Raw genomic sequence first — 21,842 nt, forward strand, 5'->3', positions numbered from 1 at the left:
GTGCAGAGGCAAGCAATGGCAAACCACCTCTGTTTGGCTTTTGACTTGAAAACCCTACAGGGTTGCCATAAGTTGGCTTCGAGTGTATGGAACTTTCCACCACCTTCAAAATTCAGTGCTGGCCAGTATCCCTTTATACACATTGATCAAGACATCAGGAAAGTTTATGTCTTACTGAGAAATTGGGCAGCATGTGACATGCATGATTTTCCCATGTCTCCAGGAATTTTTAAAATTATTTATTGAGGGGATTCATATCTGCAAAAATGTACTCGAGGCAGCTTACAGAAGGAAATAATACATGAAATTAAGACCATATAACCACTGCGTTCAAATAGATAATACATCTAAAAAGAGAAGAAAATTTATCATCAAGAAGTATTCAGAATCAAAGCAATGGATTTAAAAAAAAGAAAAGCACCATTAGATGACATAAAAGCAATGTAAAACAGAACAGAACAAAGGCATTTCAAACACACAAACCTCATTAGCATCAGTATAAAAGTCTGTTGAAATCACTGGATGATAGCAGTGTAAACAGAATAAAAGGAAAAATATTGTGTTCATGTTAGCAGCAGTATAAAATCAATTGGCAGCATGCATGAAATCTATATAAGTCAGTTTCAAAGTTCTTCAATGTACTCTTCACCATAATCACCCTTGAACATTGAAGAGAGTTTGAAAAAGAAATACGTTTTGAGGTTTTGCCACAAGAACGTCAAAGAAAAAGGGCGGCTGTACCTTGAACTAGAATGAATTCTAGACCTTGGAGGGACAACTGTAAAAGCCAAATTGCCAGCTTTGTCTCTGACATGATAGGATCCCACAACAGGGCCCTGCCAGACAACCTGAACTTGCAGGGAAGTCCATACAAGTAAATGCCATCTTTCAGATACTTTGGACCCAAGCCCTTTAGGGCTGTAAAGGTAAAAATCAATACCATGTAAGCAGAGCAGGCTCATCTACTAGGTGATCTCCTAGGGTGCCAGAGCTAGAGGGGCCCTACCCAACCCTGTCACCCGCCCCAGCCACCCGGAGATGCCCCAAGCCCCAGTGGCCAGCCAGCGGGAAGCCTGATATTTCCCTCCCTCCATCAGAGGGGTAGGCTGCCCCCCCTCCCCTCGACCACACGATGCCTCACCTCATGTCGCCATGGTGGGAGGAAAGGAGGTGGGTGTCCACTTCTTGCCTTTTGAGGACAAATATATCTAAAGATAGTTTTCTGTTTAAGATAAATTATAGTCCAAAGGTTATTCATCATGAAATAAGGATTAGTTTTTAATTATGTATCATGAGGTTGTATATTCATACAATTTTTAAATTTTTGGTAAATGAATTCCATTCATCCATTTACAATCTCATGCTGTTCCAGTGGTTACTGTAAGGCTATTTTGGGCATTTTTTCTATCTAGAAGATATTCTCACAGATACTTGGTTTTGCAGTTCTCAAAACTATGAATTTCTGTCTGCCGAGTAGGGTTGCCAGGTCCCTCTGCCATTGGTGGGAGATTTTTGGGGCGGAGCCTCAGGGGGCGGGGTTTGTGGAGGGGAGGGACTTCGATGCCATAGAGGTCAATTGCCAAAGCGGTCATTTTCTCCAGGTGAACTGATCTCTATCGGCTGGAGATCAGTTGTAATAGCGGTCTCCAGCTAGTACCTGGAGGTTGGCAACCCTTCTGCAGAGATAACATATGGTAACTCATCTTCACAGCAAAAATGTTATAAAATAAACATACAGAGTTGAGAAAAAGACATTTATCCCATTGTTCCTTTGTAAATCTATGTACACAGAATCAACCCCTTACCCCTTAAGTGCTGAGTGTCAAGAAGTTCAATGAACAAAAGTTTGTTTGGAGTGGAATAGATCTGCACAAGGAGCTAAGTATGAGGAGGGAGGGGCAAGCAGTAAAAATGAAAGTGAAACCTTTTGAGCAGAATACGCCGCAAGTCTTGGGATCTTTGTGTGTATAGCCTGAGATCATATTAGTCTGTCCCTGGAGGAGAAAACCTATAATGGCAGCATGCCATAAAAGAGTGTAGAAAACCATGATTTAAATCAAATCCACCCTGCCTAGGACTGAATTGGGGACCTTCTGCATGCCAGATTTGTACTGTGACCCTGAGCCTCTGGCTGTCCTTGAGTTGGGATGCAACCGAGTTGGGACTGGGGGAACAGCATGGGCATGAGCAGCTTATATAGTAATTCTGCTATATAAATATTAATAGTTGCTGAATTAATAATCATTTGCTAAACAAGCGGCACTGAAAGGGAGGCCGCATCCTGCCATTTTGTATTTAGAGGAAGAGCAAAAAAATACAGGCATGGTTGAGTCACGTGACTTCAATGTTCCTTTGGTTAAAAATACACAAGGAAAGCATAATTGTCCTATAATGTGTTATTGTGCTGAACAGTTCAACATGAACTTCACCATCTGCAGCCTTTCAAGAGGCAGGCTGTGAGTTACATGACGGTGCCTTTGAGTTCATGCGCAGGCAGTCGACCGAAGATGCATCTAGCTCCCCTCCCCCAGAAGGAAACAGGATAAAACATGAAAACTGGCACTGGGGCTATGACTGTGGACCCTAACGAATGGTTTAAAAGGTGTCCCCCCCCCCAACAAAAACTAAATATATGTAGAACAAGGACAGTGTTTTAACAGGGACAGATACCAGAAAATCATAGTTGTCCTTCGTCAGTCAAGACTAGGAGGACCTGATCTCCTCACACCACCCACCACCGCTGCCTGGTGCAGCAGCGGAAGAAATAAGTGCTGTTATGGCAAAGACACAACATCACTTCCAGTTACATAACATTTTACCATAAAGATTTGGGGGATTGCTAGAGTCTCATGGTGACAAATGACATCGCTTCTGGTCACGTGACTGGAAGTAACGTTGCAGTGTTGCATGATGATGCATGATGCATAGTCCTGCCCCTAAAAACTCCTGGGCTGGTTTCAGCCCTTGGCTGGCAGCCCTCGAAAGGCCTATAGGCTTTGCATCTCAGCCTAGTCACTGCCTCTCAGCCAACTTATGGCAACCCAGTAGGGTTTTCATGGCAAATGACTAACAGAGGTGGTTTGTCATTGCCTTCCTCTGCATAATGACCCTGAACTTCCTTGGTGGTCTCCCATCCAAGTATTAACCGGGGCCAATCCTACATAGCTTCTGAGTTCTGATGAGATCAGGCTAGCCTAGGCCATCCAGGTTAACCTCCTAAATTAATCTGAGAGACATTTGCATTCTCCTTTCCACCTCTCCTAGCAGCCACAGGAGGGCTGCGCCATACCCATAATGTTGCCAGGGCTTCAGACTGGCATTTCAGGTTGAGGGACTGTGCTCATGGGGCCAGGCTGTCTTCTAGGGTTGCTAGCCTTCAGATGGGACCTGGCGAACTCCTGAAATTACAACTGATCTCCAGACTACAGAGATCACTTCCCCTGGAGAAAATGTCTGCTTTGGAGGGTGGACTCTATGACATCACATCCCCGCTGTGCTCCCTCCTCAAACTCCCCCCTTCCCAGGCTCCACCTCCAAATCTGCAGGAATTTCCCAAACTGCAGTTGGCAACCCTACAATCTTCTGCTGGTCTTGGTGACTGGTAAGGTTATCAGTAGGGTTGCCAGGTCCCTCTTCGCCACTGGCAGGAGATATCTGGGGCGGAGCCTGAGGAGGGCAGGGTTTGGGGAGGGGAGGGACTTCAATGCCATAGAGTCCAATTGCTAAAGCGGCCATTTTTCTCCAGGTGATCTTTTTTTTTAATTTTTTTAAATTTTTATTGGTTTTTTTTAACAGAAATAAAAAAATAAACAAATTATAAACAAAAACAATACAAAGAAAAAAGTTAAGTAACACAAAATACAAAATACAAACTCAGAAGGGTATCAATATGTCTTACTCATTACAATCTTAATTATAAAATTTCTAATATTCAAAAAAAAAATGACCCCTCCCCCTCCACCCACCAATAACAGTGATCCTTCACCCGACTTCCGTAGCGGTGTCTTATCAGTTTTTAATATTTAAAAATACAAAGGTATAAAATTATTCTAATTTCTATAACTCGTTAATTATAACCATAAAATCCATTTTTGCCAACTTATCCCAATATGAGGCGGCCTTGGACCAAGTTCGTTTAAACTTTTCCATATCTTTCCCGTGTAGGAAATCTGTTAATTTGGCCATCCTCATATATAACCATAATTTCTCTCTCCAGATATTAATTGAAGGTTTATGTGGTTGTTTCCAAACTTTAGCTATCCCAATTCTTGCAGCAGCAAAACTTTACTGGCAAATAATTCTATCGTTATCATTCATATTTTTTGGGTGGTATTCCCAATAAGCAAAATAATGGTTTTCTTTTTACTCCACAGTTAATCAAATTATTTGTTTCTCTCACAACCTTCTTCCAGATTTTTTTAATTGGAAGAAGGTTCTCCAGGTGATCTGATCTCTAGCGGCTGGAGATCAGTTGAATTAGCAGGGGATTTCCTGCTGCCACCTGGCAGTTGGCAACCCTAGTTATCAGCCCCCCTTCCGTGTTCTTCAGATCACCCCCTGAACCAACAAACGCAGCTTGGCAGTACCCCCAGCCTTATCAGCTATGCCCCTCTTCCCCCATTAGGCTCCACCCCAACTGACCAGATACTGCCCCCCACCCCGAACTGCGAGGCACCACCGTACGATGCTCGGTCCGATCTCTAAGCGGATGCCGTTCGGAAATGCTACTCTCTTGTTTTCACGGCAGCACAGACGTGAATAAACCGAAAGTGTGACCAGGAACTGCCATCTGGCAGTGTTCTGTACGTGCGCACCATGTTCTCCCACACTTTCAGAACGGACTGGAGTTGCAAAGCGCTGGAGCTAATTGGGTATTCACGATAGGAATAAGATGAAGGGGTGTGGGGCCGGTTCCTTCATGCCTCGGGAGCTGTTGACACACTGGATAGCCAGTGGTGCTGACCTCCGGCTCGTGGTCCTGAGATTGGGAACCCGCTCCACGTGAGCAAAAGACATAAGAACGTAAGAAGAGCCCTGCTGGATCAGTCCCACAGCCCAGTGTGGCGTAGTGGTTAAGAGCAGTTGTTTGGAGCGGTGGACTCTAATCTGGAGAACCGGGGCCGTGTCGGCACTTAACCATTTGCAGCTCCGATTTCCGCGGGCTTTCCTTGCACGTTCCCACTTCATCGCACCCGAAGGATTCCGAGGACGTCTCCCGAACACAATTCCTCCGCGTTAAGCGCATCCGCTTATTCGTCGAACTTAAAAAAATAAAACGTCTTCCACCTCCGGAGCCTTAAAGTGGGAACATGCAATGAGTATTAAATCCACTTCCTGCTGCCAGCCAATCCCCGCACTCCCCCCGCCAACGCTGACCAATCGCCGTCCTTGCTTGGAGCGCCGACTGGGCATGCGTGGGAGCGTGCCGGTCTTCAGGCTTATCGGATGCAGCGGAGAAAGGAGGCGCGGTGGGAACAGGAATTGAAAGGCGTTTTGGATACTTGCATACTGGACGCGTGTAACTTGCGAGGTAAGTGGCTAGTGCGTTCACGGGCCAGGTTTGATTCCCCACTCCTCCAGCGGCAGACACTAATCCGGTGAACCGGGTTGGTTTCCTCACTCCTCCACATGAAGCCAGCTGGGTGACTTTGGGCTAGTCACAGCTCTCTTAGAGCTCTCTCAGCCCCACCTACCTCACAGGGTGTCTGTTGTGGGGAGGGGACGGGAAGGTGATTGTAAGCCGGTTTGATTCTTCCTTAAGAGGTAGAGAAAGTCAGCACATAAGAACCAACTCTTCTTCTTCTTCTTCTTCTTCTTCTTCTTCTTCTTCTTCTTCTTCTTCCCATGTACTCCAGCATACTTTTTCACAACCAGTTGCTCTTAAGGGCCCCTTATGTTGCCATGTAATATTGGTCCAGCGTGGTGCCATGGTTAAGAGCGGCAGACTCTAATCTGGGGGACCGAGTTTGATTCCCCAGTCCTCCCCATGAGCGGCGGACTCTAGTCTGGAGAACCGGGTTTGATTCCCCACTCCTCCACATGAAGCCCTCTGGGTGACCTTGGGCCAGTCACCGTTCTCTCAGAACTCTCTCAGCTCACGCGAAGGCAGACAATGGCAAACCACTTCCGAACGTCTCTTGCCTTGAAAACCCTACGGGGTCGCCATAAGTTGGCTGTGACTTGACAGCACTTCCTCATATCTTTTCTGCCTCTGAACAGGGAGGTTCCCTTTGTTCACCATGGCTCGTAGCCACCATGGCTCATAGCCACTGCTAGACCTCCCTGAATCTGTCTAATTCCCCTTTTTAAAGCTTGTGGCCATCACCACATTCTCTGGCAGAGAATTTCACATTTTAATCACTTGTGTAAAGAAGTATTTCCTTTGTCTGTCTGGAATCAACTGCCCATCAACTTCATTGGATGCCCTCAAGCTCCAGTATTTTGTCTCTCCACTCCTTCCAACCTGGCTGTCGTGTCAACATAGACCTACGGGCGCTCATGAATTTCTAAACAAAGCTGGCAGCATACAAAATAAGCAGTGCAAAAATCTATTCAAAAAGCCTAATACAAATGCCACTATAACACTGACACACAATAAATATACTAAACACAAATGCCACTATAACACTAACAGACAATAAATATACTATTACAGCAATTGTTGAGCAGGTCATTTATCCAATAAGGCAAAAAAGTTTCCTAGCGATGAGGAAAAGAAACAGTTTCGCTAATGAGCCCAGGGTGAGTTCAATATGCGAAGTAAGTGGTTAAGAGTTCCTGTAATTCTCTTATCGCTATTGCAGGAAAGTTATCCACAAAGGCTGTGTATTGGAGACAGAAGACGACTTAGCCGGCTGAATTTCAGTCGTTTCGCCACGCCCCCATGACGTTTCTGGCTTTTTCGATTCTCCTCCAATGCAAAAATTGTTTACATCCATAAATTCCTTAAGAGCCATAACATTTTACTGCTTCTCCATCGCCAGAGTTCTGGTCCTCATGAATTTCTCCCTGTTATCTGCCTAGTACATGTCTATTCCACCCTTCCCCGAGGGTCTCCTGGGGGCATGCATGGTTCTCCCTATACCATGTTTATCCTTACAGCAGGTCCGTATGGCAGTTTACCCTGAAAGGGTCTGACTGGCCCAAGGTTACCTGGCGAATTTCATGACAGAGTGGGGGTTTGAACCTGGGTCTTCAGATCCTAGTGCATAGGCTTGCCAACTCTGGTCTGGGAAATTCCTGGAGATTGGGGTGGATACAGGAAGGGCTGGGTTGGGGAGGGGGGACCTTGATGAGGTATAATGCCCTAGAGCCCACCCTCCAAAGCAGCTATTTTCTCCAGGGGAACTGATTACTGTTGTCTACAGATCCTCTGTCATTCCAGGAGATCTCCAGGCCCCAGCTGGATGTTGGGAACTCTATGTGCAACCCTGTTTGATAACTATGGGACCATATAGCAAAATGGAGGCCCACAAGGAATCATGGGGAAGGGGGATTAGAAAACCCCCACCTTGAAAATCTCAGGGGGTTGAGCAGGCTAATTTCCCTCACTTCTTTTTCTTTTAACTGAAATTCGACATTCCGACATTCCCTGACTCCTGGAGCATGCTTAACTCTGATCAGATTTTTAAAAGTTAATTTATAAAGTCATTTTTTTTCTGCGTGCCTGGGCAGAGAATGTGAAAAGGCTTAGTGTGGTGCGTAGCCTGTTTTTGCCGCTTCTTTCATCAAAATGGAGCTATTACCTTGGTTATTAGGAATGTTCAAATATTTAATAATATGCTACATATATGAGTGAACTTTCTGGTTTGTAATCCTAAAATTCTGCAATACTATTTTTTAAACAATGATGTCATATTAATGAAAATTACAATATAATTTTGATTTAATGTGCTTCAGGAATTGCATTATCTTTAATTTATCTGGAGTCTAGGCACTTTTTTTTTTTTTGCTACAAATATAAATTAATATCATGGAATGCACCCTGAAGGATGCTGCTTGAGGGGTGAACCCACGGGAATTCTGCTAGCACACGGCATACTTTGAATCCACCATCAGGCATCCTGTCTGTCCCAATGCACCTTGACTGTTCCTTCCAGGTTCCAGCTGAATGAAGCTGTTTGGGTGTTTGTTTATTTATTTTGTCATTCTTATAGCCCTCCCTACCCCAGCAAGGCCAGGCTCAGGACGGCTCACACATAGCAGTAAATATACAATAAAACTACAAAATCACATAAAACAATTGATTAAAAAAACAGCCCTAACAAATATTAAAATCATTACTCAGCATTACTCAGTGGCACATAGAATTGTGATATAAGGCCACAGTAGGGCCTGCAGGCATTGCCAACAGATGCACATCCTGCAATAAGATGTAACACTTGGTAGCGGTGGAGTAAGGTAGGGAGGCCAGCATTTATAAGGAAAACTGTAGCTGACCTCAACCATAGGCCTGGTGGAATAGCTCTGTCCCACAGGGCCTTGGTCTCGTTAGAAAGACCATTCCACCAGGCAGGGGCCTGGCCAGAGAAGGCCCTGGCCCTGGTCAAGGCCAGCCAGACACTCTTTGGGCTGGAGACCACCAGTAGATTGGTATTTGATGATCTTAGCATTCTCTGGGGAGCATACCAGGAGAGGCGGTCCCGCAGATACTAAGGTCCAAGACTGTGTAAGGCTTTAAAGGTCATAAACAGCACCTTAAACCTGATCCAGTATTCCAGCTGGAGCCAGTGCAGATGGTAGAGCACCCGCTGAGTATGTGCCTGCAGTGAGGTCCCCGTAAGAAGCCTCCCTCGCCACGGCATTCTGCACCAGCTGGAGTTTCTGGATCAGTTGACCAATGGCATGCATAGAGAGCATGTGCCCTAGAGGACCAGAGATGTTTCATACGCATGTCATCCATTCTTAATTAAGTTCTGGAAATTAAGGCATGAGTGTCACTCCTGTCATCTCCTGAGTTCCATGGGCTGAAAGACATCACAGATAAGGCTTTTCCTGTGGCCGCCATGTGCTGAAATATTCGCAGCCTGACTTCTGCACCTGCAAATCCCCTAAGCAAATAGTCACCCCTTTTTTCAAGTGGTAAGTAAAAAAAAAAAAATAGCACGGAGTGATCCATTTTAAATAAACTCAGCAACAGTTCTTTCAGTCTATACCAAATTAGAATAATCGTTAGGGAAGTCATTTCAGAATGACAGGGAGACATGACGTTCTCATTGCTCTTATTGGGGGAGGGGGGTCAAGGAGAGTGAGTCATCCAAACCCATTAGGGATTTTGGTGAGAAAAAGCTGTTCTGGTTTCTGAACATTCCTCTCCCCAAAGTCCTCTGGCTAGGGCAGGGGTCGGCAAACTCATTAGTCAAGAGAGCCAAATATCAACAGTACAACGATTGAGATTTCTTTTGAGAGCCAAATTTTTTAAACTTAAAATATATAGGTAGGTACACTGTTTATTAACTTAATAAACTTTAATTAAAGTTTTAAGTCTTAATTAAACTATAGGTACACTGAATAAAACTTGACATCATGCTTAATAATGATCTTATTTATTGATAAAAATTAAATTGTAAGTAACGTATCCATAACATTAAACCATGACAATGACTGACAAACACTTTATGTGAACAATGGCCTTGCATCTCCTTGGAAAGTTTGGGTAAGTCAGGTTTGTATGTTGTTGTTTTTAATTTTAGGCACGATTCCAGGTTCTCATCAATAAGACGACTTCTCAATTTACTCTTGATAAGGTTCATGCTTGAAAAAGCTTGCTCGCATGAATATGTAGAACCGAAAAGGGAAAGAACAGCAAACGCTAGTTTTTTCAACTGATCATATGAGTCAGGAATACTATTCCAGGTGTTAAAAATCATCATGTCTTCCTTCTTCAGGTCTTTCAAAGCAGACCACTTGTGCTGTGAACTGGCCGAGGGGCCAGGGAGGGCGCCTCGGGGCTTAGGCCCCTCCGTCGTTGGCAAGCCCCCCTCTACACTGCAGGGAGCACCATGCTCTGGCGCTCCCCTTGCCAGCCCAGGAGGAAGGAGGGTCCACGCGGCAGGGAGGGGGGGGAAGGTGGCGGCCGCCGGGGCAGCTCGCTCTCTGCCTCCCCCTCCCCTCCGGGCTGCGGGTGGCCTCAAGAGTGGAGAGAAAGGCGCTGCGCGGGGCTTCCTCGTCCGGGTGACGCGCGTCCTTTGGCGTAATGTGAATTAGAGGCTGGGATGCTCCGTCACAACCCCTCCCAATCCTAAAAGAAAACTTGGGCTTACCGTACAAATATCGACACGGCGGCCACTCCCTCCGCTACTTAAAAAAATCCCGATCCCCACAGCAGGCCCGCCAGCATCAGCGGCACGCGGTCGCTGCTTCGTCACTCGAGCGCCTCCTGCGCAGACTCTCTCCCGCCCCCTTTTGGTACTGCCATGCTGGTATTCGTCTCGTTCCCCCCCGCCCCCCGTCTCGACTGACATTCGCGACCTGCACACCCGCACGTGGGAAGAGCCGCACTCAGGGGCCCAAAGACCCACTTGCGGCTCGGGAGCCGCACTTTGCCGACCCCTGGGCCAGGGCCATGAATCTTTCGCTTTTGAACTATGGTTCATCCGAATGCAAACTGAGACACTGGAGATTCCAGGCACCATATACTGCAGATTCCAGGAGATATATACTGCAGGGGTCCCCAACATGGTGCCTGTGGGCCCCATGGCACCAGCTGGCACCATTCCTGATACCCACCGAGTGTTTTTTAGAAAGTGGATAAGCCACATGGGGCTCCTGCTCAGAAGGGTTTCTGAATGGCCACTGGAGATCTGCTTGGATGTGCATCCCTGCCTTCTGTTTCTGTGGGAAGGCTTATGGGGGCTCTTTTCACATGTGGCTCTCTTTCATGCCATCTGTGGCTGTTCTGAGCAACACTGCCCAGTGTGGGACCCACCCCATGTTTCAAGAAAGTGGCCAAGGCCCTCAGTTGGCGGGGACTGTGAACGGCATGGGATTCCTACCTTGAAACAGCCCCACCACCAGAGGAAGGGGTAAGCTGCAAACCTGTCTGAAGTGCCAGGGACAGAGGTAACTGGTCTTCGTTTGCTCGATGGTACTTGTGAACATGCTTCTCCATGACCCATGGAGTGAGCATCAATGTGCGAAGGGCTTCAAGGAATGCTGCATCCAAGCAGGGCTCCCAAGCCCCCAGTGGGAGCCGGGGAGCCATCGCCTCCAGCTCGTCTTTTCCACTGCCGGTCTGAGCAGTGGCAGGAGAAAAATACACAAAACAATGGCTATTGGCCAGGGCCTCTCAGAGGCCAGGAGATCCAGAGCCAGGACACTTCCATTTTTCAGGCTCCCAGTGGCCTGGTAATGGGACACAAGTTTAAATTTGTATGATGAACATCTTCTTTCATTCCTGTCAGTGAATCTCTGTGACTGTATGTATAACCTCATTTAGAAATAACATCAAAAATGGACTTCCTCCCCCTCCCTGTCAGACATGGTCTGAGAAAGGAAAGTTGTGGTTTCTCCAGGTGCTGGCCTTGGCCAGCTCTGTGTCCGGTAAACAGTGTGTTTAGACTGCTCTCTGTGGGAAGTCTCCCAGCACCCTGACAGCTCCTGGGAGGGGGGTTGCCATGGTATCCAGATCTACCGCAAGTTGCCCTTTGCTCTTCCATTATGCCCTGAACCGATCCCATAGTTTTCACTAGTGTCCATTTGACTCTTGACTTCTGTTAACCTGTGGATTTCCCAATAAATGAACTCTTTTTAGACTGCCTGTCTGCTGATGTCTGTTTATGGGATTATCACAGGACTAGAGTTTACACTCCCCCCATCCCGTGATAGGCCTTGCATCAGCCTGACAACTTGATATCGCTCAGGGGAAGAACCTGGAAGTGCTGTCAGTCCACTCTAGGAATGACCAAAAACGCTGTGGTTTTACTATAGAGCTTTTAGTGATTCCTAGAGAGATGTGACATCACATCCAGGCTTTCCCTGGAAGCCAAGTCATGCTGTCACCACTGCTGCCTCCCCTTCTCCTCGCCCCCCCCCCCCCAGTCTCCTGCTGGTTACCAAGCCATGCCTGGTAGTTCTACATCCAGCTAAAATGTGTGAGCTAATGGCTCCCATAGACGACTTACTTCCATGAACAGTGTGATGTTAGTGGTACTTATCAGAGAGCACAGCTGCTACTTATGTGCAAAGGGATTTCCAGTTTCCAGTGCATTCTGCCCCTGGAAGTCCTGATCATTTTCAACAGGTCCACATGTTTCAGATTGTTGCAGACGACACTGGTGTTACATAGGTGGACACTTTGTAGGCTTTCCCGATGTGCATGTGTTGTGTTTAGAGGTGCACATGCACTTCTGTGTGACATTTACATCTGACACATCATTGCAACACCAAAGTCTCCCACAGCCATGATAAATGGGTGGGTCTCTTTTTACCTGAAATTTTAGAGGGCTCTTCACAGGTATTCACTAAGTAGTCCTTACGACAAAGATGTAAAGTCACACATGAGACATGAGGAGCCTTTGGTTCCACTGTGTGTGTGTGTGTGTGTGTGTGTAGATATGTAGATATAGATTTAAACTGAACAGACATCATTCTTTATTTAGCTCAAAGAAAATGAAAGCTTTGTAGCGTTTCACACATCAGATCAGAGGAAACACACTTCCTCGACAGAACTAAAACGTGCTTCTGTACATTTATGCCCATATTTTGCTCTCACTGCAGTCTGATTTGTAATTCTAATTTGCACTACAAATACCTGTCCTCGGCTTTCTTTTCCGAATGAAAAATTATCAGGAGTCAGCACAAAGAAAGACACTGTGGGGATTTTTAGCTTCATTTGGGCAAACCGCCTCAGTTGCTACACCAGTTAGGGTACTATACAATCTGTTGTCCACAAGGTTGTTGGCTTTATTTATTTATTTATATAGTTGAACCCTCCACCCTGGGTCAGAATGCCAAAGGTTCCCTGCACATCCAGAGGTTCAAGCTACAACGCACAGGCAGTATTCTGCCCAATCACAGAGTAAGAAATGAACCCAGCCCCGCCTTTCATTGCACTAGCCAATGAGGGGCGTGACAAGCTCAGCTGTTGTCAGTTAGAAAAGACCTGAACAAATCCTAGCTTGAAAGAACAGGTGGAAAGATACCACCTTTGATCTTTCATTCTTTCCCCATCTTTTTTGTGGTGACTATCAGAAGCAATCCTAAGAGCACTTTTCTAGGAGTTAGTAAACCCCATTGAACAGAACTGGGTGGTGTTCTGAGAAGACCAGCTAAGGAGGGCACCGTAGGAGCCGCTATAGTGTAGAGTTTATGAGCAGGGTTGGGGAGATCTGGGTCCGAATCCCCTCTGAGCTCCCTAAGTGACCCAGGTCTTCCGGCTCCCCCTAACATGCTGCACAGATTTACTGTGAGACTAAAAGGACGAGGGAACAATAGACAACACAGTGTGATCCTTGGGGGAAGCGTGGGATAAAAATGTAGTAGATAAAACTGGTAGACAATGCTGTAATGAACATGCTTGATTTACATAATTAGTCAACATAATGAGCTAACCAGATTGGGGGATTGGAATAGAGCAGCTTCACACACTTGCTTGTTCTGTGTTACCTCCTCCAATGTTACACTAGGTAGGGTTGCCAACTCTGGGTTGGGAAATTCCTGGAGGTTTGGGGTTGGGGCCTGGGGAGGGAGGAATTTGGGGAGGGGAGGCACTTCAGCAGGGTATAGGGCCATGCAGTCCACCTTCCAAAGTAGCCATTTTCTCCGGGATAAGTGATCTTTATAACCTGGAGATCAGTTGTAATCTTGGGAGATCTCCAGGCCCCACCTGGAGGTTGGCAACCCTATGTGCAAGTTGATTCTCTAACCGAGTAAATAGTGACTCCTTGGTGCTGTTTCAGGTCAGAAAAAGGGTAGAGGAGGGGGAAGGCTTAACAGACTTTCCCCCAAACTGCTGTCCTGATTGGAAAGGGCCCTCTGCATGCCTGACAACTAAATGTTTAAAAAACACAGAGAGCTCTGTTCACAAAACTCCCAGTGTCTTGTCTGGTTGGACACTCAAACAGAAGGGTCAAATCCCTGCTGAGCAAAACCCAACATGGCTTCTGTCTCACTAACCTTTTTAGAGTTTTTTGAAAGTGTCGATAAGCATGTGGACAGGAATGAGCCTGTGGGCATTGTGTATTTGGATTTCCAAAGGGCTTTTGACAAAGTCCCCCACCAAAGACTGCCAAGCAAACTCCATAGTCATGGGATAAGAGGACGAGTCCTGTTATGGATTGAGAGCTGGCTGAAAAATGGGAAGCAGAGAGTAGGAATCAATGGTCAGTTCTGACAATGGAGGGATGTGAGCAGTGGGGTCCCTCAGGGATCTGTGTTGGGACAGGTGCTTTTCAACCTGTTCATCAATGACCTGGAGTTGGCGTTGAACAGCGAGGTGGCCAGTTTTGCAGATGACACCAAATTATTTAGGGTGGTTCAAACAAAATCAGACTGTGAAGAGCTCCAAAAGGATCACTTCAAACTGGAGGAATGGGCATTAAAATGGCAAATGAGATTCAATATGAGCAAGTGCAAAGTGATGCATATTGGGGCAAAAAATCCTAACTTCACATATACACTGATGTGATCTGTGCTGGCAGTGAAAGACCAAGAAAGGGATCTTGGGGTGGTAGTGGATAGCTCAATGAAGATGTCAACCCAGTGTGCGGCTGCTGTGAAAAAGGCAAATTCCATGCTGGCCATAATTAGACAAGGAATAGAGAATAAAACTGCTGCTATCATACTGCCCTCATTGTCAGACTCAGGCGTCTGTCCCTGGAGCAGCGGGGGCGCCGGTGGTGCCAACTGCATCCGATGGAGGTCGGCCACCTCTTTCCAAAGTCCTTCTATAAACCCCCACATCACAGCTTCCTGTTTGAGCAGCTCCTGGTGATGGTGACGAAGACGTCGGTTGACCTCGTCAACTGCCTCCGCAACGTCTGAACTCCCTTGCACCGTGTCAAGCTGATAGTCCCAAAGGCCCTCTTGAGCACCGGATCTCGCCTTGCACCTCCACCTGGTGCTCACGGTGGAAGGCAACCCCTCCAGGGGCTTCCAAGGTGGGGCAGTGGAACCTGTGACTCCCTGGGCTCAGGGTCCGGCTCCTCGAGTGTCCTCTCCCGCTTGCAGTTCGGCACCCCCGTTCGCGGGTGGTTCGGACACGTTTCCCCAATGGCAGCTGCCTCGGTTGGGGAACCCCCGTTTCCGTGGCCCGACCAAACTCCTTGACGACAAGCAGCTGGAGCTCTTGCTCGGCGAGTCCCCCGGACTCCTCCCGTGTGCACCGGTCGGCTTCCTCTGCGGTGATCCGCGCGGCCTCCTCCCCGGCTCGGTCTCGTTGTCCTTCTCGTGGGCACAGTGTGCGGCTACCAGCCCGCGAGCCGCTCCACGTCCTCCTGGTCGAGCTGTGCCTCTTCCAGGAGAAGGACGAGCCATCTAGCCTCCCCTTGGGCGCATTGCGCGGCTCCCAGTCCGTTGAGCCGCTTGGCTCCCTCTTGGTTGAGGTCCCTCAGGAGCAGCTGGTCAGCCGCTATCTGGGCACATTGCACGGCTACCAGCCCGGTGAGCCGCTCGGCGTCTTTCTGGGCGAGTCGTGCCTCCCTCAGGAGCAACTGTCAGAGGTCCTCCTCTGGTGCCCCCGCCATAGCGTTGGAAGGGTACACGATCCCCAGTCCAAAGGTTTGAGAAAATTTGAAAATAGAGATTAGCAGCCTAATGTCAGACTCAGGCGTCTGTCCCTAGCATCCCAAAAAGCACTCACGCCCAGGCAGGCGATCCTAAGCGATGCTACTTTATTAGGAGCAAAAAGACAGATTAGAAGAAGCTGACTGCCTTACACGCAGGTAAGGCTGCTAATGACTTTCGGTATGCGAGGTACAGGTTAAAAGCATTCAAGGCAGGGAAAGCAAAACAATGAAGATAGGGAGTCCCAGGGAGAGAAGCCATAACATCAAACGTCTGAGATAATCAGAGGAACCGAAACTGTACACAAGATTTATGAGCATGAGAATCAGACCTTGAGAAGCAGCCTGGCTCTGGCCTTGAACGGAAGCCAGGCCCTGGCCTGCATATGTCCTGAGCCTGTATTCCAGTAGGTAGCATGGACCTGACACTCGTACAAATCTATGGTGAGACCACACTTGGGATGCTGTGTACAGTTCTGGTCACCACACCTAAAAAAGGATATTGCAGAGCTTGAGAAGGTGCAGAAAAGAGCAACCAAAATGATCAAGGGGCTAGAGCAGGGGTGGGGAACGTCAGGCCCGGGGGCCGTATAAGGCCCGCGAAATCATTTTGTCTGGCCCTTCATGGGTCCTGGCAGATCTCTAGCTCAGAAGGATGCTGTCCTGCCTGAATCTCTTGGCCCCAGCTGGGGACAGCAGAGCTCAAAAGCGAGTCGCTCTATGTGGCAGACACTCGGAGCCGCCTCCAGTCGTGCCTCTTGGCTAAACATCTGACCAAATACAGCAGGCTAATTTTAAGTTGATAATTTTGTGTGGCCTGCAAACGATGTTATAAATATCCAAATGGCCCTTGGCAGAAAAAAGGTTCCCCACCCCTGGGCTAGAGCAACCGCCTTGTGAGGAACAGTTAAAACACTTAGGGCTGTTTAGCTTGGAAAGAAGGCGGTTAAGGGGAGACATGATAGAGGTCTATAAAAGAGAGTGGACAGGGAGAAGCTTTTCTCCCTCTTTCATAATACTAGAACATGGTGTCATCTGTTGAAGCTGGAGGGTAAGAGATTCAAAACAGATAAAAGGAAGTATTTCTTCACCCAACACTTAGTTAAATTGTGGAACTCCCAGGATGTGGTGATAGCTGCCAGCTTGGAGGGCTTTAAGAAAAGAGCAGACATGTTCATGGAGGAAAGGGCTATTCATGGCTACTAGTCAAAATGGATACTAGTCATGATGCATACCTATTCACTCCAGGATCAGAGGAGCATGTCTGTTACATTAGGTGCTGTGGAACACAGGCAGGACAATGCTGCTGCAGTCATCTTGTTCGTGGGCTTCCTAGAGGCACCTGGTTGGCCACTGTTTGAACAGACTGCTGGACTTGATGGACCTTGGTCTGATCCATCATGGTCTTTCTGATATTCATATGTTCTAGTATGTTCACTAGGTTTATATACTAACAAACTGCAACCTGGGAAGGCTGAGAAGCACTAAGCAAGAAATTAAAAGTTAAAAGGGGGGATCCAATTCTGACCTTGATGGGCTGATTCAGTATAAGGCATCTTCATGTGTTCTGTGTGCAGACCCCTTAAATGGAGTCCCCCTGAGTTGGAGGACCTACCCTCTACCAAAATGTGCAGATGGGTGTGGGAACTGAAGTGTTGTGTAACTGGAAGTCAAACAGCTGAAAAGGGAGCACTGCACATTCAGTTCCAGAATTATCGCAATTGGCTGGTCAGTATTCATCAGATTACTAAAATGTTCTTCTCCTTATCAAGCAGGTCTTTTCCTAGAGGTTTATGCACAGTATGGCAAAGCTTTGCCAGTGATCCTTAACATTTCTTGCATAGGCAGAAAGCTTGCAAAATCCAGCATCTTTCAATCATTCCCACTTTTCATGTCCCAAACCTCGTCCATTGCTTAATGGGTTTTGCTCGCCTCACACCTCTGCCTGACAATCAAGGAAAGATGGAGAAGGGGGCCGCTTGGGTGCCAGGCGAAAATAAATGCCGTGTGTACTTCCTGCTGATTAAAGAACATGTATAATTGATGCGTCGTAATTTCATTGTTGCTAAAAAGGGACCAGGGATGCTAATGGAACGGTGGCCGCAACTGAATGGAGTTTGCCTAAGGCATGATGGATGGCACAAATATAAAATGAAGCCGATTCCAACATTCACAGTGCTAGCCGAGAGTCTTTCCCTGATTTTACTCAGCACAAAATATTTAGCTCACATTGAAGCTTGTCCCATATGGCGGACTCATGTAGAAAGATAACAAATGTGCAATGCACGTGCATTCTTCCTTCTCCAGGGCAAAGGAAAGAAGATTATAGAGTAGAATGAAAATTATGTTTGGGGAATGGTGGCATCTGGGAAGGAAGCAAAATACTTTCGCCGCTGTTTCATCGTAGAGGAGGAGGCATGGTAGGAATGGGGGATGCCGGTGACCCAAGCAGCAGCAGGGTTGCTAAGGACAGGCGCCAGGACTGATTTGTAGATTAACAGGCAAACTTTAATTTCTCAAAAGAAAGGAGGTGGATCTCAAGTCTGTCTAGAAACGAAACGTTCTAATCTCAGAGAGTTGCGTCCTCAAATGGGGGGGATTGACGGGTTTCTCAATGGGAAGAAAAGGCATTTTGGTCCTGTTGACTTTCATCTTCATAATTACTCCACACATCCCATGGACTAGGGTTGCCAGGTCTCCCCTGGCCATCGGTGGGGGATGGGGCCATAGGGTTGCCAGATCCAGGTTGGAAAACTCCTGGAGATTTGGGGATGGAGCCTGGGGAGGACAGGGACCTCAACTGGGGGACAGTGCCATACAGCCCACCCACCAAAGCATCCATTTTCTCCCGGGGAATAGATCTCTGTAGTCTGGAGATCAGCTGTAATCCTGGGGGATCCCCAGATCCCACTTGGAGGCTGGCATCCCTACCATGGATGAACCTGGCTTCAAAAGCCACATCTGCATCTGATGTCCCCTGGCAGAAGCTGAAGCTCATAGTTCTTTGGGTATCTTTCTGCCTACTATGTTTAGTCTGAGGGCCAAAAGTAGACATTATGGCATCCTTTTCTCTGCCATTGGGACACCACTACCATTTTAAAGCACTTTACAAATGCAGAAAGGGCCCGATCCTGATTGTGCATGGAGCCATGCCTGGGGGGGGGGCTAACAAGAGTTATGACCTACATCCATAGTATGAAGGAGGCAGTATTGAGACCCTTTGGTGTTGTTCATACAGCTTAAGAAAACGAGCACCCTGCTAGATCAGGCCAAGGGTCTATCTAGTCTAGCGTTAGGGTTGCCAATTCCAGGTTGGGAAATTTATGGAGATTTAGGGGTGGAGTCTGGGAAGGGCAGGGTATGGGGAGGAGAGGGAACTTAGTGGAATATAATGCCATGCATTTCATCCACTGAAGCTGCCATTCTCTCCATGGGAACTGACCTCAGTAATCTGTAGATCAGTTGTAATTCCAGGAGAACTCCAGGCCCCACCTGGAAGTTGGCAGCCCCATGACTTGCATCCTCCTGTGTCTAACGGGCCTGCCAGATGCCCCCAAAGGCCCAAAAGCAGGGCAACTCTGGCTGCACCCCCTTTTTTGTTTTCTTCCTTTTTTTCTTCCCTTCTATTCTGTTTCCATCTCTCCCTTCTTTTGCTTTCCTTCTGGCTTGTTTTCCTGCTTATGTGATTTTCTGTTTGTTGTATAGTGGTGGTGGTGGTGGTGGTGGTGGTAATATCACTAGTCTCTTTAGAAAACTTAAATTTAAAAGATACGACACATAATAGAGACACTGGAAGGAGAGTGAAAGGTAAGGGGTGCCATGTGGGAGAATCCAGGTGGATAGATGAGATGCATATATGGAGAGTGAAGAACAGTGGTATGTACATTGAATTAGGGTTACAAGAACTGGGTGGGACATTCCTGGAAACCTCAGCAGGGAATAATGCTATAGCATCCACCCTCCAAAGAAGCCCTTTTCTCCAGGGGAACTGATCTCTGCAGTCTGGAGGTCAGTGGTAATTCCAGGTGATCTCCAGGCACCTCCGGGAGGTTGGCAACAAGTATGAACTATTCTGACCATGAGGCAGAATGCATAAAACCTTCACACCTAGATCCAAAGTCACTAATAAAGAGGAACATTTACAGAATGCTGAAGACAGATTTGCAGAGGTTAGATACAGGGAGGTTGGGAATTAAGCGGGCATAGGAAAAACATGCATGCCCAACTGTTTCGATCCACTTTGTATTGATCAACATTAAACTTAATGAAATTGTTTTTAAAAGACTGCTAAAAGGAGCTGGAAAGGAGGTCTTTGTAGATTACCTGGGCAGCTTTGCCTTGCCCACTGTGGTAGTTCTAAGGCCAGAGGGGCAGTGGACTCTGCCAAGGAGAGAAAGGGCCACTGCATGAAAGCTGCACGCACACACACATACACACCATTTCTCTGTTATCTCTTCACAACCAGGCTCAGAGCTTCCTTAGCAGGAAATGCTGAACGCCTTGGGTTAAGCTACGCTTGCCCGGATTCGCTTTAGGGTTGTTTTATTGTTCCTGTTTTGTATTGCTGTGGCCTTTGGGTATGCATAAATCGATGATCGGGGGTTTAGGCAAGAGCCAACTGCTGTGGTTCGAAGTCACCTGCCCCCAGATCCTTTCTCTTGAGATTAGTGGAGGCTGCCGGTCAATGACCAGGGAGTGGATATGTTGGACTGGGTTCCGAGTGCCAATCATGATTGTAGGGATGATACCTGTTTTCTGAGCAGGGAGTTGGCATTTCTGCATCGGCTCCTTTTTGGAACACTTCCCCTCCGAGGTCAGGGGACAGGCTTGATTAGCAGTCAGAAGAGCTACTTTTTAATGGGGTACGTCTTCCTTTTTTTTTCTTAAGCTGATCTTGAAAGAATCTCTTGGGTGACATATGCATTCTATTGACTGACTTTGCAAAATGAAATCATTTCACTGAGGACAGGCACCATCTGAGATGCAGGGGATTTGCGGTATGGAAGAAGCCCCCACCCCCAGAAAGGCAACACTGTTCAGTGCCCCCCCCCCAAGCACTCCCCGGTGTAGTGAGAGACTCTGTGGCTGCAGACTTTTTGGAAAATTCCTGAGGTATTGGGCGGTGGAGCCTGGGGAGGGTTTGGGGAGAGGCAGAACTTCAGCAGTGCACAGTGCCCTAGAGTCCACCCTCCAAAGCAGCCATTTTCTCCGGTGGAACTGATCACAATTGTCTGAAGATCAGTGGTAATTCTGGGAGATTTCCAGACCTCACCTGGAGGTTGTCAACCCTAGGGAAATGTGGGTTCAGATCTTTCCTGAGCTATCAAGTGAGCATTTGCCAGTCACTCTGGCTCCAGTGACTAGAGTGGAAACAGCTTCTGGGAACCATGGGTTCGAATCCCTCAAGTGATCATTTGCTGGGCACTCTCCCTCAGCCTAACCCACCTCACTGGGTTGTTGTGAGGATTACACCCCCCGCCAAGCTCTTGGGAGGAAGAGTGGGATCAAAATGAACTAGAAAGATATAGAGGCTGTTTGTGGAGCTGCCAGAAGAAGACCAGGCTGAAAGCACATGTGGTGTGTTTACTTGGGAACAATTACATGAACACACATGAAGCTGCCTTATACTGAATCAGATCCTTGATCCCTCGAATGGTTGTGTCTCTCCAGTGTCTCAGGCAGAGATCCATGATATCACCTACTACCTGGTCCTTTCAACTGGAAATGCTGGAGATTGAACTTGGGACCTTCTGCATGCCAAACAGAGGCCCTACTACCACTGAGCCAAAGCCCCTCCCAGTCAACCTGTGAGCTCCAAGCAGTGGGGAAAAGCAAACCCAGGAGTTGTGCGAGCTGGCCTGGACTCACGCCACCCAGTGGTGCAGGAGGGCAAGCAATGCAGCACCAAATTTAGGGTTGCCAACTCCAGGCTGGGAAAGGCCTAGAGATTTGGGGCAGAGCTTGAGGACAGGATTTGAGGAGGAGAGGGAATTCAGCAGGGTTTAATGGCATAGGGTCTGCCCTCCAGAGCAGCCATTTTCTCCAGGGGAGCTGATCTCTGCAGCCTGGAGATCAGTTGTAATTCTGGGAGAGCATCCAGGCCCTACCTGGAGGTTGGCA

At 47.5% G+C, this 21,842-nt stretch overlaps 1 protein-coding gene across 1 annotated transcript in view; it reads left to right on the forward strand.

Annotated features, from left to right (window-relative positions):
- The window catches only part of TRPC5 (transient receptor potential cation channel subfamily C member 5), a 168,256-nt gene that overhangs the window by 71,138 nt on the left and 75,276 nt on the right, over positions 1–21,842 (forward strand). The gene's annotated exons all lie outside the window — the stretch shown is intronic.

This window comes from Euleptes europaea, chromosome 13, assembly GCF_029931775.1.
Source record: "Euleptes europaea isolate rEulEur1 chromosome 13, rEulEur1.hap1, whole genome shotgun sequence".
NCBI lineage: Eukaryota > Metazoa > Chordata > Lepidosauria > Squamata > Sphaerodactylidae > Euleptes > Euleptes europaea.